Source organism: Heliangelus exortis, chromosome 9 (genome assembly GCF_036169615.1).
Source record: "Heliangelus exortis chromosome 9, bHelExo1.hap1, whole genome shotgun sequence".
Lineage (NCBI taxonomy): Eukaryota > Metazoa > Chordata > Aves > Apodiformes > Trochilidae > Heliangelus > Heliangelus exortis.
Window position 1 is genome coordinate 11,334,542 of NC_092430.1, and position 16,322 is coordinate 11,350,863.

The 16,322-nt window shown below is 35.6% G+C and overlaps 1 long non-coding RNA gene across 1 annotated transcript; it reads left to right on the plus strand.

Annotated features, from left to right (window-relative positions):
- The first annotated feature begins 7,842 nt into the window (after positions 1-7,842).
- On the plus strand, positions 7,843-16,054 carry LOC139799784 (uncharacterized). Its single transcript, XR_011727468.1, has 2 exons — positions 7,843-8,408; positions 10,607-16,054. It is a non-coding gene; the product is annotated as an uncharacterized lncRNA (long non-coding RNA).
- Positions 16,055-16,322: the final 268 nt, after the last annotated feature.

The window sequence follows — 16,322 nt, forward strand, 5'->3', positions numbered from 1 at the left end:
CACTCCAGAGCCATAAAGCAGTACTCTGAAATATCTGTAGGTTTTCTAGTGCATGACTACATGTTCCCATTTGGAAATAGGTTAAGTATAGACAGAACCAAAATTTAATGTCATGCTAGAATCATATAATCTCTATGATATCAGGTGAAGCAAGTCTGCATTTTTCAAAATGTATTGCAATACTGAGATATGTGAATTCAGGGGATCATATGTGCATAACATGAGGTTTATGTAGTTTTAGAAGTGTTATAGTGTCAATTAACCCTAGTAGAATTTATATCAGTGTGATGCTGTAATATTAAGTATTCCATTAAGTATTCAAAAAAGCACGTAAGTACTCTGGTAATGCACTGTTTGGCATACTATATCACAGAGAAAAATGTTAGTTTGAAATTACTAATTTTAATTTTCAAATATACTCTATTTCAGAATATGTGCAACTTCTGTTCACACTATGAAGAAGCCATGCAGAGTAAAGTTTATTTTTGTATTTCTTTTAGAATTTTCAGTGAATCTTTTAACAATATATTTCAGTTTCTTTCAAGGAATCTGTGGAATGATTGGTTCTTTTCTTCTTCCTGCCAGTGTAAACTTTCAGGAACAAAGTTATTTTAGGATCATGCTTCACCTTAACAAAACAAAGCCAGCAGTCCTAAAAGATTTACGTTCCAGCTAATGATGCTACTCATGTGAGTAAACTAAAGTGTATGTGCAAGTGTGCAAGATCAGGGCCCAAATGAAAAACATTAGCCAAGTCCTTGGATATTTGTGATAGCAAATGAGGGATGAAGTTGCAGGAGAAAAATAACCTTGTGATTACTTAAGTACTTAAGTTTTTATGGCAAAAGAAAATGATATAATATGAAGCTACTAACTTTTTCTTCTAGCTGTCTTTCTTTTTCCTCTTTTTCCAGCTTCGTTGTGTGTCACTTGTCATTGTGCTTCTTTTTCAGGCACATACATTTTCAGGCATTCAAGTGTTAATCTAACCTAAAAAAACTTGAGTTGTGAACTCTGTTGCGTTAAATACTGTCTGTGAAAGGTCAACAAGTGCCCTGGCCACTCTGCGGTGGTTGTACTAACAGTGCTGTCATTCCTGTTCTGTTTTACTTAGTACTGCTTGATAAGTCCTTGATAATTTCAGCTGAGGAATGCTGAAATGAAGGCTTAAAATATGTTTTTATAAGAACATTATTTAAAGTATCCTGGACAGCACCAAGAAAAGGCTACTGCCACTGAGAGGGTGGGTATAAAAGTAAAAGCTTTCCGTTGTACATATTGTACAAATTTTCTTTGATACCATCCCTGTTATCCTTACTGTTACCCCTCCAATTTCACTGGGAGCACAAAGAGGCAAAATGAGGTTTTGTAGTAAACTAATGAAGTAGTTGTTCACAGGGGTTATTTATCAGTACCAATAAAGCTCTAGCTTGGCACCTTCGATTGTATCATGGCAGAGGCTCTCTTGGTCTGTAAACACCTTTTGTTGCAGCAACTAGTTAACTTTTTTATTCCATTAATAGATTTAGTTATTGGAACCTGCATGCAGTTTCCAACTATCCAGTAGCATGAGTCAGGGAAATCAGCTTTATGTTAAGAGCCTCTTAGCAAACACAGTACTTAAAATAGTTATTTCTTCAGTCATAAACAAATGTCAATACAGAAAGCAAAATGAAATGGAGATCTCTAGTCAGAGAAGATGACTGTGACTGTGCGGTATAGGTATAGGGTTTTATATACTTCTAATATCAGCATTTTTTAAGAAATAAAATGCTTGTGATACTGTATTTAAACTACTATTGCTTTCACAGCTTTTAATTATATATAATATTCTTCTGATCCAATGTACACAGTTACAATTAACTACGCTTGTCATTTATCTTAAAAAGTATAGATTGCTTCTTTTACACTATGATCATTATTTCTACCTTTTTATAACTAGTGTTTTAGTACCAAAAGAATTTAATTCCTTTATATGTGCAGCAATGGACTGTAGAAAAAAAAATGTGGTAATTATGCAGTGTTTTTTCTTTATAGTAGGATTTAAATTAAGAATTAAGATATTAGCAACTTTAGCTCACAGCACCACATAAGTACTGAAAATCCTACCAGTTCTGGAGATTTTCCTAAAAGCAAAGTATACTTTTTTCTCAAGTGACTTACCCATCAGTTTTTAAACCTATGAATGGCAGGAATTACTGGCTTTTTATAGTGTGAGACTTATCACTTGTAACATTATGGGTAAAGGTCACCTATTATCATTGTGGCTTAGGGAGTACATTTGAAACACTGCATTATGGTAGCCTCAAGGAGCTTCATTATTAAGTAATGCAGGGACAGAAACTAAAAACAAATTCAATTAAGCATAGACGTTGTATAATGAGACATTGTAAGTAACTCTAAATCTAGTATTGCATTTTAAAAATAGACCAAAGGATTAATGTTTATTAGGAAATCACTGGTTGGTATTTCTCTTGACTTTCCTTTATATAACTGTCTGAACCTGAGCAGAGCTCATACAGAATTCTTACCAGTTATCCCTCCACATTTGCGAAAGTGTGAATAAATGCCTAGCATTCATAGGGAGTGAAAATCTTTTAGGCACTTTTTGCTTGGAGAAGGGGAAGAACAAGAATAAAGGCTGTGTCACTGTGTCTCTTACAGTGAAAGTACCTGGGAAAACACAGCTGGGGATATCTGTAAATAGCACCATTTGTACTGTTCTCTTGAGTTCACTTCCTTTATATGACATGGTATGTTCTTAAATTTATCCCACATCTGTACCTCCTTCTACATTCAGAAGGCTGGCACAAATCTGAAAGCCACTTTTAACTTCCAGGAAAACTTAATGTTTACTCTGTAGCTTGGGCAGACAAAAGGTGCCATAAAGAATAGCTGTCAACACCATTTCAGTCAATCATTACTCCAAGTGATGAAAGGCATTGGGCACAGAAACATGGGAAGAAACCACTGAGTCTCTTTGAAAGGGCTTCTGGGTATGTTAGTTCTATTCCTTTTCCTCTGACCACTTTGGGACAGCTGCAGTAGTTAATTCCTCCCTTTCCTGTTGACCAAGTGAAAGCACGATCTGTTTTTGTTGTTACTTTATCCTGCTTGTGCTCTTTATCCATGCTGTTCAGTGTCTGAGCTTTGTCAGTAGGCCAATTTCTTCCAGGTGGTTTGTTTTCTGATTAATGTACACCACCATTGTGCTATTGCAATGTTTGGTAGAATGACTTATGAAGAAAGAAAATTTTAATTTTTCTTCTGCACACAGGCATTACTTGAAACTAAGCATAACTAATTAGTTTTGACATGTGTTTTGTCAGTGTTATTCTTTACCAAAGCTGCATGTTGGCCTATATGATTCATTCAAGTTGTTCTGACAGTTACATTTCACAGAGTGGAAAGATACAGCCAGGCTGAATGACACGCTGTATACATGTCCTAATGATGGGAGTTCCTCACGTTGAATGTTTCTGTGATTCATGTTTTTATAAAGAATACCAAAGGGATGACTATGGATATATCAGTTGTCATAACGTGTAGGTCAGCTAACAATTGTGGAATAACTGTTAAAAAAACCCAGCTATTGTACAGGAATGTTCAGTTATGTTTTCTTTGCAAGACTTCATGCAAGCATGACATGGGAGGTGCTAGACATGTCTTGTGACTTCTGAATCGCTGGGATAAAAAGTCTAGTGCAAGTAGGAACAGATTTGTTGTTAAACAGAGCTGTCTGCAGGCATTCCTGCAGTGTATTCCTACACGCTATTCTAATGGAACACCTTTTGAACATCACTGCAAGATTTATGTTAACTGCATTGCTAGCCTGCAGTGCCCAGTTACTTGTCAGTCTGTGGGAAGACATTGATGGCACTACAAAGAGATGTTCTAATAGTCTGGACTTCTCAGGAGGATGTAGAGCAGAGCATATGAACATAGTGGTTGTTTCTAGGGTTGATGCTTGGTTCTGACATCATCAGCATATTAGTCAGATGTGGTTTTATTAATATGAAAATGGAGAAAAGCAGTAATGTTGCGAGATGCATCAAATCAGTTCTGTCATACAGTTGGGAAATGCTTCTCTAGCTCAACTGACAGTAGAGCTGCTTCTTGATAGAAAGGAGTGATCAGAGAGGAACTGGTGAAATAATATCTGCAACAATACAAAGTAGGGGAGGCCCCCAGAGAAGCATTGAAAATTTTTCTCGTTTTCAGCAATAACAACATCATGACCATCCAGGAGACCAACTAGTACCGATTACCAATTTAGCCTGTCCCTCTGTAGTAAATTGGAGAGTGATGCCTGATTCACAAACAGTCCAAGAAGAATTTTGCATCTATTCCCAAAACATAATACCAACAGGATATCGAGAACAACAGGAGGAAAGTCTCTGTTGAACTCATACAGAAGGACAATTGGCAGAATAATAATCTCAAAAACGTTATCTGGTTTGTAAATCTGTTTTATTCTATCCTAATTATGCAAGAACTATGAAGCTGGTTTAAAAACAGTCATTAGGCAAAGACAATTATTTTGATAAATACAGGAAGTTTTTCTTGTTGTTCTTTTCAAGGTAACGGTTTCCTCTCTTCCTCTAGACTGAATTCTGTACCATACCCTGTTAGGACATTATATCTTAATGCATTTCTGTGAACACGTAAAAGACTATTTTTGACCAGAAAACCATGATAGAGCTGGTAAAACCAGAGCTACCTTGAAAATGTAATGAGAGATCAGCAATTAACTGTTGAAAAGGATAAAAAATATGAAACCAACATATACTGAAATGTATTGTTAATATTAAGTAAGCTTTGAGGAGACCAATTTAAGTATGTTGCTGCCTGAAGTGAAAAATATTTAAGACAACTAAGCTGTGCTGCCAGCACTGTACAAGTATGTAAACTTCGGGTTTCCCACGCTAACATACTGGAAGTGAGAAATGATAATGCTGAAATCTGGAACCTGGCATAGTGCTAATGAACTGTCAGAGCACACTTGCATTAAAAAAAAAAATAAAGTTTAACGTATTGCACTGAAAAGTATAGATGCTCTGAGGGGCTGAGAAAAGGTTGTGTAATTATTTGTTATTTATGCAGCTATTGAAACTCAGATCTCATTTAATAAATAATAAAAGCAGCAATATTCTCATAACTTTTTTTTTCAGAAATGTGGGCAGCTGTTTTCTATAGCTGTACTGCATGACTGCATGCATGTTTTCATACTATACTGAAGAATAAATTAGAAAATGTGCTTCATACTAAATAGTAAGAATATTTCATATGTTGCATAAAATAATCTGATAATGTAACATTGTCTGACAGAACCTAAAAGTCAGTAGTTTCTCATGGTATAAGACACCCTATGGTGGTAATTCTTCTCTGTTAAAATAAGCAATAGACAAATATGCATAAACTGGATCTCCTGAATTGGCTCCATTTTTTTCATTTCTGCATCTCTCTGGTGAACACATTCTTTCTTCTTGCTCCAACTTTCTGTGTGGATACTGAATCAAAATATTGCATTCTTTTTGATGTGACTGAAAATGTGGTGACAGATCCTGGATCAAAAGTCCTCTAATTCATTATTTCATAATCCTAATCCAGATTATACCACCCACGAGAACTAAAACTGAATATGTACTCCTATATTTGGTCCTTCGAAAGGCTCTGATATTACAGTGGTTCCAGGCAGGGAAAGAAATCAAGAAACGAATAGTGTCTTCTGAATTTTCTGTATGCCGTGTACAGAGGATGGTAGATCAAGTGTTTTAAACAAAGGAAGGAAACTTGATTTCTTGCCAAGAGATTGAAACCTCTTGATTTCTTAGCAAGCTCATTTATTTTGCTGCCAACAGTTTCCTTGCCTTAACAGCTCCTTTTCATCTGTGGAAGTAACAGCACTGGGGGAAACACTGCAGTATGGCATCACTGTAAGAATGTCCTCTAGTTAACCAAGAGACTGATTCATATTCAAATTAAGTATGGACCAGAATGCGCAAACATTTTTTATGTGTGGGGTGTCCTTAAATAATTTTGAACCAAAGCTGGGGTTTTTTTTCTCACTAAGTTCATGAAAGTTGTTCATTTTGCAAGTGTTAATCTCCTGCTGCACAAAAATTATTTAACTGCTTTTGCTGTTGGATAAAAATAGGACCCTGATTTTCAAGATTCCATATATTCTGTTCTTTTAAAAAAAATGTAGAGGTTTACCAAATTTAAGAAATTGAACTCCTTGAGGTGAACTGAATGCAGCAGTTCTGAGGCTTGGTCTCCCTCAAAATCAGTGAGTTAGCTATGATACAGTTTACACTGTATTCTTAGTTTTTACCAGTGATTTCAGAGCAGTCTCTAAGCAGGTGTAGAATACAAGTTGCTAGATATTTTGTCTGAACTCAAAGGCTGGCTATGGCTACCATTCAAGGTCTTTAGCTTTATTATGCTAATAAACCTAAGAGCAGACATTTCAGATGAAATTTTGATCTGTGTCACAATAGAGCATAAATCCTGTGCATGCCTTCAGCCTGTTGTCCCAGTCGTATTTGTGCATGGCTAATTAATTGAGAGATTAATCAGCTACAGGCATCTGAGTCCTTATATTAGAACTAAAATACTGGGAAGGTTTTTCAATTGAGAATTATAAATTAGAACAATAATGGAAATCATTACTTTTGAGGGGAGAAGTTGTAATCAGTGAGCTGTATTAGGAAACATCTTCCAGTTGTGTCTGGATGGACACAGGGGTAATATGTTATTGTGAGATGCACAGAACAGCCACTGCTCCAGACTGTACTCTGTTGCTCTGCAATTACCATCATCTTGACATTATCTGTAAAAGAAACCTTTTAAAATCAGTTTAAGACAGGATATACAGGGGTTTAAATCTTCACTTTAATCAGGAATGGCAGCAAATGCATTAATTGTGTTTTGTTCTTGCAATCTTCCGGTAAGGAAAATACAGTCTCATTCTGTAAAAGCTATTATTTTAAATGAACAATGATTTTTTTTTTTCTTCACAATAGCAAGAGAGGAAATGCTTTTTGAGTCTTTTTTTTTTCCCTTGCAAATATCTTCTAATTTATAGTAAGCTAAGTGAAATTCTCTCCTGTTTTTTCCTTTATATAGATAGCAATTAATGCTTCTACCAACAGAACAGATAAATAAGAGAATAAAGAAATGTTTCAAACTTTGACATATACCTTTGGGTCACCCAGATGATATGAAAGTATTTAGACTGTTTTAAATAAATCAGTTTATTTTCAAATAGTTAGTGAAAACCAGTTACGTAGCCTACAACCAGGAAGTTGAAACTATGCCATCTAAGTTAACTGCTCATACAAAACTAATGACAATGATGTTTTGTGTATTCATCTGCAGATGGATGCCTTACCTGCCAGATTCTCAGCTGCTCAAAGTACGATTTAAAGATTATTGCATAGCCCTTTGTGTAGTTTTCTGTTTCCTGTTAAAATATTAATTTTTTTTGTCAACTTAGAGGGCTTTTATTTCATTTAAGAAGCAAAGCAACAGGAAGGGAGACACAGAAGGACATACTTAAACAGCTTGAGAGCACAGTAGAATTCAATTAAAAATTTTATTATTACAAGAGTCTCTGTGGTAACAGATGCTTATCTGTGTAATTTTAAGTGATACCCTCAGGATTTTTTAAGGCTATTTTACTACTTCAAGTTCAGGCAGCAGTGTTTTTAGGAAAAAAAAATTTAACTGTACAGTAGGAAATGTCTTTAGTATTGCACATGCCCTTTTAAAAAAACATGCTGTTTTTCTTACTTACTTACTTACTTACTTACTTTTCTTACTGAGCAACAGCCGTGGGTGAAGGAACACTTTGTATTTCCAGATGCCAAAAGGTTTTATTCTAAGTTGTTTAAAAGCAAAAAAAGAGGTGCACTGAACCCAGCGCTACTTGACTCAAACTGCATGCAAACCCAGAAAAGTAAGTAATATGAAAGAAGGAATTTTTTCATTAATAAGAATCTTAGACAGATAATTGTCTCTCAAAACTTATTTATCATGTATGATTTGATCCAAAAGAAGTTGAAATCATATGTCTAGGAGACTGTGTATGTCAGAAGGGGATTTTATATTTGTTAGTATAACAGAAGCCAAGTAAGAAAATACAATAGTCTAATTTTTTCCAGAGTTTACAATTCTGACATTTAAAACAGAGACTTTCTGTATGATTAACAATAGAGAACATATTTGACCCTTCAGGACATCCTTTGTAGGGAATTTATCTCCTGGGTTTAGATTTTTAAATGAGCCTTTTCCCTGCTGTAAGCAAACCCTTTTGTTCATTTCAGCTTTCCTGCTGCCTATTCCCTGCCTGCTGTGCTTCTGCCTGCCCTCCCCACCCTCTGCTCCAGAGCTGCTTCTCCAAAAAGGTCAGTGCTTCTGCAGAGAGTTTTGCTCTGCTCAGAAGGCTGCTGCCACCAGAATAAGGGAAAAGGCAGTCTGTCTGCTCTCTGTAACATTTAGATCATATATACATGTAGAATCTATGCAAAAGCCAGAAGCAAATTACTAAAATAAATACAATCTTGGTCCCTTCACTAACTCTTCCATGCTCTTTCTCCACCTACATGTTAGTTACAGGGTAAGAAATCTGCCCCAAATGTAATTTAAATGGAAAGACAACAATTATAAAAATAGAATATTCACAGCTATGTAAATAAGTGCAATGCAGGAAAAGCAAATAGAGTTATGATTTTTGCACAAAGATACAAGCTCTTTCAAAGCTAACAGCTGAGCATTGCAAATGATGTTTTGTGTCATTCTACTATAGAAATGGCATAAGTGGCAAAACTCAAAGCCCCACTGGCTTCCCCTAAATCCATAATTTCTTAGGTCGGTGTTCAAGAATGCTGCTTAACAATAATTGCTGACTGTTCCTTTTGCTGCATAAACAACTCTTCCTCCTATCTAAATACTGTTTCTTATTTGCCTCCTGGTTTAAATAAGGGTATGTATATGTAGATCAGTGTATGTAGAGAGGATTAACTGGGTTTGTATCTTGGTAATTTGAATTCTTAACTCTTAAGTGAAGAGTCCTAATTTAACATAAAAATTTGAAATGAAGCCTTTTTCTAAGAAAGTTTTAAAACACAGAACGGATATTTAGAAGACAAAAAATTCTGCTCTCATTGAGACCTTATCCACTTGACAATTACAAAAGGAGAGGGAACAAGTATAATTGTATTTCATGGACAAACTTAAGCAAATTTTTAGTATTTTCTGGTGGAATATTTATTTAAACATTGCTTTGGGCGATATATAATGGATTTGAGAAATCTGCTGTAAAGCATATATTGTGTTAAGGATATGAATTGTCTGCTGTCCTCTGAAATAACCTATGCAACTATTTCCTCTTCCGTGACCTCAGGGTTTTAAATGAGATTAACTCAGTATTTTTCTGCTAAAGTTACACACTGTATTTTTCTGCTAAAGGGAACAGCAGTCAATCCTGTTAAGCATCGGTTAGTAACCTTTAAGAACCTTGTTAATAGCCTTTTTTCTATGGGCCAAATTTCAGTAGTCCAACTTGCCAGGGAGCTCAAGGACAGCAGCTTTTACAACAACTTAGGTGTGTTCAGTGCAGTGACCACCTATGCTGGGGGTGTGCTTAAATGCTCAGAACGCAGCACTTGTCTTCACAGCACATATGAAGTGCAGTTCCTTCAGCCCCATAAATCATCATCCACACAGGGAAGCTGCATGGTGATTCCTGCCAGAAATCACAACCAGATTTGCTCCTTAGGATGACTATAAGTACTTTCTTTTATTCATATCATATAATACCCATTTCTGTGCCCCCCACATGTGTTAACAAATAGATCTCAGATGTATCCGTTATGTCTTTGGACTGAATTTTAGAATGTGCATTTATGCCTTCACAAATCTATGCAGATAGGCTTTTATTATAAATGATCTTTCTTCTCTTGGCAAACAATTTAGCAAATAAATAAAAAATGAAGATTGATGGTATTATAACAACAAAGTACCCATTACAATTACAGCAGCAGAAAACTGCAAAAAGGATGTAGAACATTTTGGTCTATTTTTTAATACTCAGGGCTTTTTGTAGTTTCAGATTTTATTTTTTATAGACTCTCTGAGTATAACAGACCACATTTTGACAGGGTTTTCTTTCACTTTTTTTGTGGATTAAAGCCTCCTCTTCCCACTCCAATACTTCAATTCCTGTATGGGACATATCCCATTCCTGTACTGGTAGTATCTCCCCCTGAACAGGGGAGAAGACACAGCAGTTTTATTTATTATGGGAGCACCTGAACGTGAAAAAACTCCCTGAGCCACTATGTTTTTAAAAATCTGCATTTAATTATTTGGTGGTAGTAACCACTGTTGCCCTTAAAGTATCAGTTAAATGTACTGGTTTAAGTATGGTTTGCTTTCAAAGGATTGCATCTGATGGTAGGAGTTAGACTGAGCACTGTTAGATTGTGTTATCATTAGAGTGCGGTGGAAAGGGAGACCAGTTGTATGTGCTTGTTCAAATGTGAGAGAAATTGGAAAATACAAGTTAAAGATTATTTAAAGCCTTTATTGGTGGCCTTTCCAGGAAAATCCAGTAGCATTAGCTGTGACTGAAACATGCAGGAGGCCACAGAATCAAAAGAAATGGGCATATAGATCCTATATAAGTCTGATCCTCATATATTTTTTTGTGTAGTGTTTGTTTATAAAACCATATTAGTGACTACAAAGAGTATCTAATATACTTTCAAAACTACAGATAGTTGAAAGTCAACAAAAACGAGTTCCAAAGTATTTATAAATTTAAAATTATTCAATAATTTGCTGTATTTTTTATCTTACAAAAATGCTGTAAAAAAGTCAGACCAAAAATAGAGCAACGATAGAACTCCCACACATTCGGACTAGAAAAAATAATGCTGTCATTTTCCATTTTCAAAAGTTTTTTTTCCAGCTTCCTCTTTCAGAATCATATAAATACATGGACTGACTGCATAACATAGAAAGTTGACATCTCAATTTGTAAGGCTGTGACTGTGACTACATTCTGCAATTGTACTTACTGTAGGGATACTCCCTAAAAGTTACTCTACCAAGAAGAGATGGATCCAGGACTGATAAACTGGAAAATTGCTGAGCATCTTCAGTATCATTTATGGTTAATGAGAGATGGAGGTGGCAAGTATTTTAACAAATCTAGCTCTCGTGGAGTGGCAGAAGTATTTACAAAGAGTTAGGAAAAACCTCATATATGAATTGGTATATATATATCTATACTAGTCAAGAATTGTTCCTGTATACCAGCTGGTTAAATATTTTTATAACTTTTATATAATTTTATATAATATTTTTATAACTTCAGTTGATGCCACCATCACTAAGGTGTATGTATGTAACATACCCTATATGGATTAGAAAGTAAAATGAAACATACTCAGAACAAGTAGATTACAGTATATTTTTTAACAGTTAAAGGTGAACTACAAGGAAATGGTTTCTTTATTGCCATGAACATTCTGCTAAATAGTACATAATATCTAGCTTGCTGTAATTTTTTTTTTAGCTAATGTATGGTTGGAAGGACTAATAATAGGCCTTATGAGTCACAAGCATTCATTAAGTAAGCCACCAGAGTCTTAAAAGCATAACAGCTGAGATCTATTTTGTTTTAAGTGAATAAGTAAATTAATATGTTTCAAAAAATGGTGAATTCTTTTATAAACACTATGATAATATGCTTCTAAATATTTAAGATTCTATGCAATTCTATGCAAAACCAGCATGTTAATTCCTAGATAAGCAAAAATGCCTTTTAAGACCAAACTTGAACCCATCTTCTACGTTTTGAAATGCATTTGGAATGCTTGAGTCCCTCACAATGGTCCCAAGGGAGAATGGGTTAGTCTCACCAGTGTTTGTTTACTTGAGAAGGCACAGTTTAGGCATAGCATTTGGTTTTCAGCAAAGAGCTGCTTTTTACTTAGTTATCCAGCTGGCTTGGTATGGGTGTAATTAGATCTAATTATTTGTACAAGATCACTGAGGGAATCAGTGACTTACTGGGCGAAGAAAGTTGGACTGGGAAAACTGAAAATACCAGTTCCCATTGCAGAACAACTTCTCAGTAGCATTTAAGTAAATTAGAGGGGCAACTTATTGTATTTCATAGTCATCTCCACAAACTGCCAGCATTGTATAGACTAAATTTACATCAGTAGGGAAATGTAGATGCAGAACAAAAATTGAATGAAAACAATAAATTAGCACTTTGATGTGATAGGTACCTAAAAAGACATACCAGATAAAGAACAGGAAAAGTTAAATGTCTTTCAAAGCTATTTGGCTTTGTAGGTAGCACTTTTAGGGCAAAAGTTTTGCTGTATATTGAGCCTTCTTTGCTTGTTGTCAGTACTTTATTAACCAACTTATAGGCACTGTAATTCTAGAACTTTTCTAATTTACAAGTGTTCACAGTTCCTCTGTAATTTTTTTTTAAATGTCTTTCCCAATTTTTATCAACCTAGAGATCCATCAGTGCTGTCATAAGACCATCATGTTGGTATGATATCACCACTTTTATCAATATCATAGGTAACTGCAAAAGACTTTTGCCTTTTGCATGCATAGATTATTGATGACAATAGTAAATTGCCATATTCTGTGATAACAAAAGATAATGAAACATACACAAGCTTGTAATTGGCTTCACACAATTTGATGGTAAAAAAATAGTGAAAATTAGCTTTTTCTAATGTAGCTTTAGGGGCAGGACATAATGCTCCAGCAAGGACAGAGATGTCTGCAATTGCTTTCTACTCTGTCCTTCCTTCCAAACCCTACTTCACTTTTCCAGGCCTTTCATTCCCTCCAACATCAATATTTCAACAGTTTTCTGTCTTTACAGTCTCTTCGTTTCAGCCTCAGTCTCCTGGCTTAGCCAGTGCTGACTTTGTCCTTGGCTTCCTGCCTGGGTCCCCTGCTGAACTCAGGATGTGATTCTGCCAGTCTAATTGTGAGCTGCTACTGAAAGGGGTAGTCCCATTCCTTCTACTGTCTGCCCAGGTTTCCCTTGTGAGCCGAGTCATGGAACTCAGCTTGCCTGATTTGTTTTGCTTAGAGTGCAGCTCTCTAAATCAGGTCATCATGGGGTAAAATCATTGACACATTCAGGTTGGAAAAGATTTGTACTTCACTGGTCTCCTGTGCAGAGCTTGTCAGTAACAGTGCCTGTGGTCTGTCACTCAGTATCCTCAGCAATTATGACAGGTATTTTTATAAACTCTTCTCAAACCAGATTTAGTTAAAAAGCTATTTTACTTGTCCATGAAAAAAATCTGAAACTTAACTCTGACTGCATGTGTTATAAAACTAGTAATGAAGTACAATTCCTACAAGTGGAGCTTACTCACTTGTGAGACCTGCATATTAAAAATAAACAGTGAAATAATTTTCAATGATGGAAGTTCTTTTTCCTACAGTAAACAAGTGCTGAATGTCTAGGAAACATTTCCACCGTGTAATGCAAGTGAACTCGCATAGATTTAACAAGAGCTGTCGTGCTATATGTGAGAGCAGAATCTTGCCTCTGTGAATAAAGGAGTTTTTTTCAAGAGTGAGGGGGCTCTGCACAATGAATGCATTTTTACTAGCTCTTTCTGATTCACTGGCAAACTACCAAACACAAGAACTGTTTCTGTACTCTTTCTACACTCACAATGACAGACATTTTCTTTTTCATTTTTAGTGGGAAGTCTTTTGTATTTTTTTTCCTAATGAAAATGTGTGTCTTATGTTTCTTGGTATTTTGTACAATGAAGTAGAAAGTGTTTCTCAGTCATAATATTTTTGAAGTTGATCCTTCCTGAGTTTACAATTTATCTTCTAGTTCCAGTTTAAAACTTAGCTGTGGATAAAGAAGCAGATTTGGGTCTAACTAACTCATACATCTCTTGCAATTCAAAAGCTGCTTTGAAACTAGACTGGACAGATCCCTGTGGAAGTTACAGCAGCCCCAGGGAGCTATCCAAATGTTGCCAAAATTGTGTCATGCTGTGGTCTACCCTAGACTCAAACTAGAAAAGAAGCGGGTGGCTTTCTAGTTATCAGGCATCCTCCAATGGGCCAAAGTGAAGTTCTGTTTAGCAACACAAAGAAATGTAGCTTCTGCTAAATAACTGCCCTTTGCAGAGTCTCTGTACTAAAAACTGTCATATTTTCTTCCTATCATATCTTTTTCTTCCCAAAATTGTACATTACAATTTTTTTTTTTTTTTTTTTAAAAGAGCTTAGCTGGTATCTTTAATAATTTTATTTCATATTTTTTAAGTCTGAATTTCTTCTCTGTTACATGGCTTACATTTTTATCATCATCATCATACATAATTTTCTTGATAGTGAGTTGAGGTGGCTTTCTTCCAGTTGTGCTTTTGAAAACACCTTACACAGGTAAAACTGCCTTTCCAGAGATACAGGAATTTGTAAACTGAGGACTGTTCCTACTGCTGAGTGGTCTGTGAGGTGATAAACCCAAACCTGGCAATCATCAGACATAGGTATATAGAACCACCAAACATCACTCATTCATGTCTCTCTGTGGAACCCTACCAAAGATTTCAATAACCATCTGAACAAGCATGGGCAAATTCCCTGTGGATTGAAGAGACAATTGCTCTGGCTTTCTGGATGGAGTCTGCAATAAGAGAATGCTGCTTCTGGCCTAAAACATTGCAATATTATTTGACAGTAAGCAAAGTCTGGGTGCCTGTTCCCACACAATTGGATTTCTTCCACAGCGAAATTAAAAACCTGTCTTTGTAAAATATATCTAATCTCATGTTTAAAACTCAAGCAAAGGTGTACCCACTATCTTTCCTGATACAGGCTATTTAAATATTTAATTGCCCTCATGGTCAGGAAATGTCAACATCAGGTTTATTTAGCTACCGATTCCAGCACATGGATACTGTTGCTGTTGTCAGTGAGGTTGAAAAGCTCCTGCTATCAAGAGCTCTTCTTTATATTTCAGTACCTATTCAAAGTAATCAAGTTTCTTGTCAGGGATTTTCTTCCAGAAGTGGAATAAGCTGAGATGTGGAAGCTTTGTATTGCAAGTTAGCTTGTTTTATGATACCTGGGTCATTTTCCAGTACTCTTTGAATTACAGTATTTCCATTTCTCTACTAGTGTAAATATCAGAAGTGAGTTCAGGGGCTTATTTGGTAGCATTTCTTCACCAATATGTGCACAGAGATCTTTTTTCTAGAAGACAAGTTTTTGTGCACACTAGATAGCACTAGTACTTTTTGCCACAGCATTGCCTGTGCTTTGCTGAACAAATGAACACACTGACTTTTCTAACCTTTCCAGAGATTATCACCAAAGACTTCAATACCTTCATCTTAGGAATCAGCATCTTGAAGGATACTGCTAGAAGCACATCAGTGCAGTGATTTCTTACTACTGACTGTTACATTTTGAAATGTCAGTGAGCCAGTTTTTAGTCCAGTATTTTCTATATATATCAGGTGTTCTAAGTCAAAATGTCTTGTGGCACTAAATCAGTAGCTTGGAAAAATTAAAGTTTAAAATCAAGTGCAATTACATTTAATCATTAAAAATCCCCATATTTACCCTTTTGCGTTTGGGGAACAGTTTAATTTTCACTGGGGATGAGGATATACCCCTTCATCCAGCTGAGGCTGTGGTGCATGAGACTGCTGATTTTTGAGAATAAGTATAATCATTGTTGCAGTCAAACTGAGCTTCTGAACTCAATGGAGCAGAGCATGGAAAGATTCCTGTGTTTTCTCATAAGCATACTGAAGAGTTTGAGTGGTTGCTATGTAATACTAGTTCCTCTAATACTTGGGTTTACATTTTCTGTAATGTTGCTTTAAAATATGAATATATCTAAATGTTGAAATTTCATTGCATAATGTAACACGTTTGTTCCTTAGGGTCAATCAGATCTCCTCAGACTTTGTGTCTAGTAAAATTTTACGTTATTGAATCAATCTGGTGCCACATCCAAAAAGGTGCTATGGGTACATTTTGCTGGCATATTATTCCTTAAGAGTGTAGGATACCTGTTTGGATAAAGTAGGTAAAATAATTTGGCAAAGCAGTTGTTAGAATTGAATGACATTCAGTCTTTTGCTTGGTGATATTTAGAGGGAAAAAAAAAATTACTATTTTGGGCCTGAAATAGAATATATTAGATGATTAGTATGACAAAGAAAAAGTAGGGTGTGATACTTTACTTTCTGATGTTGTTTTAGGGTAGACAGTGATTTAGAACATGT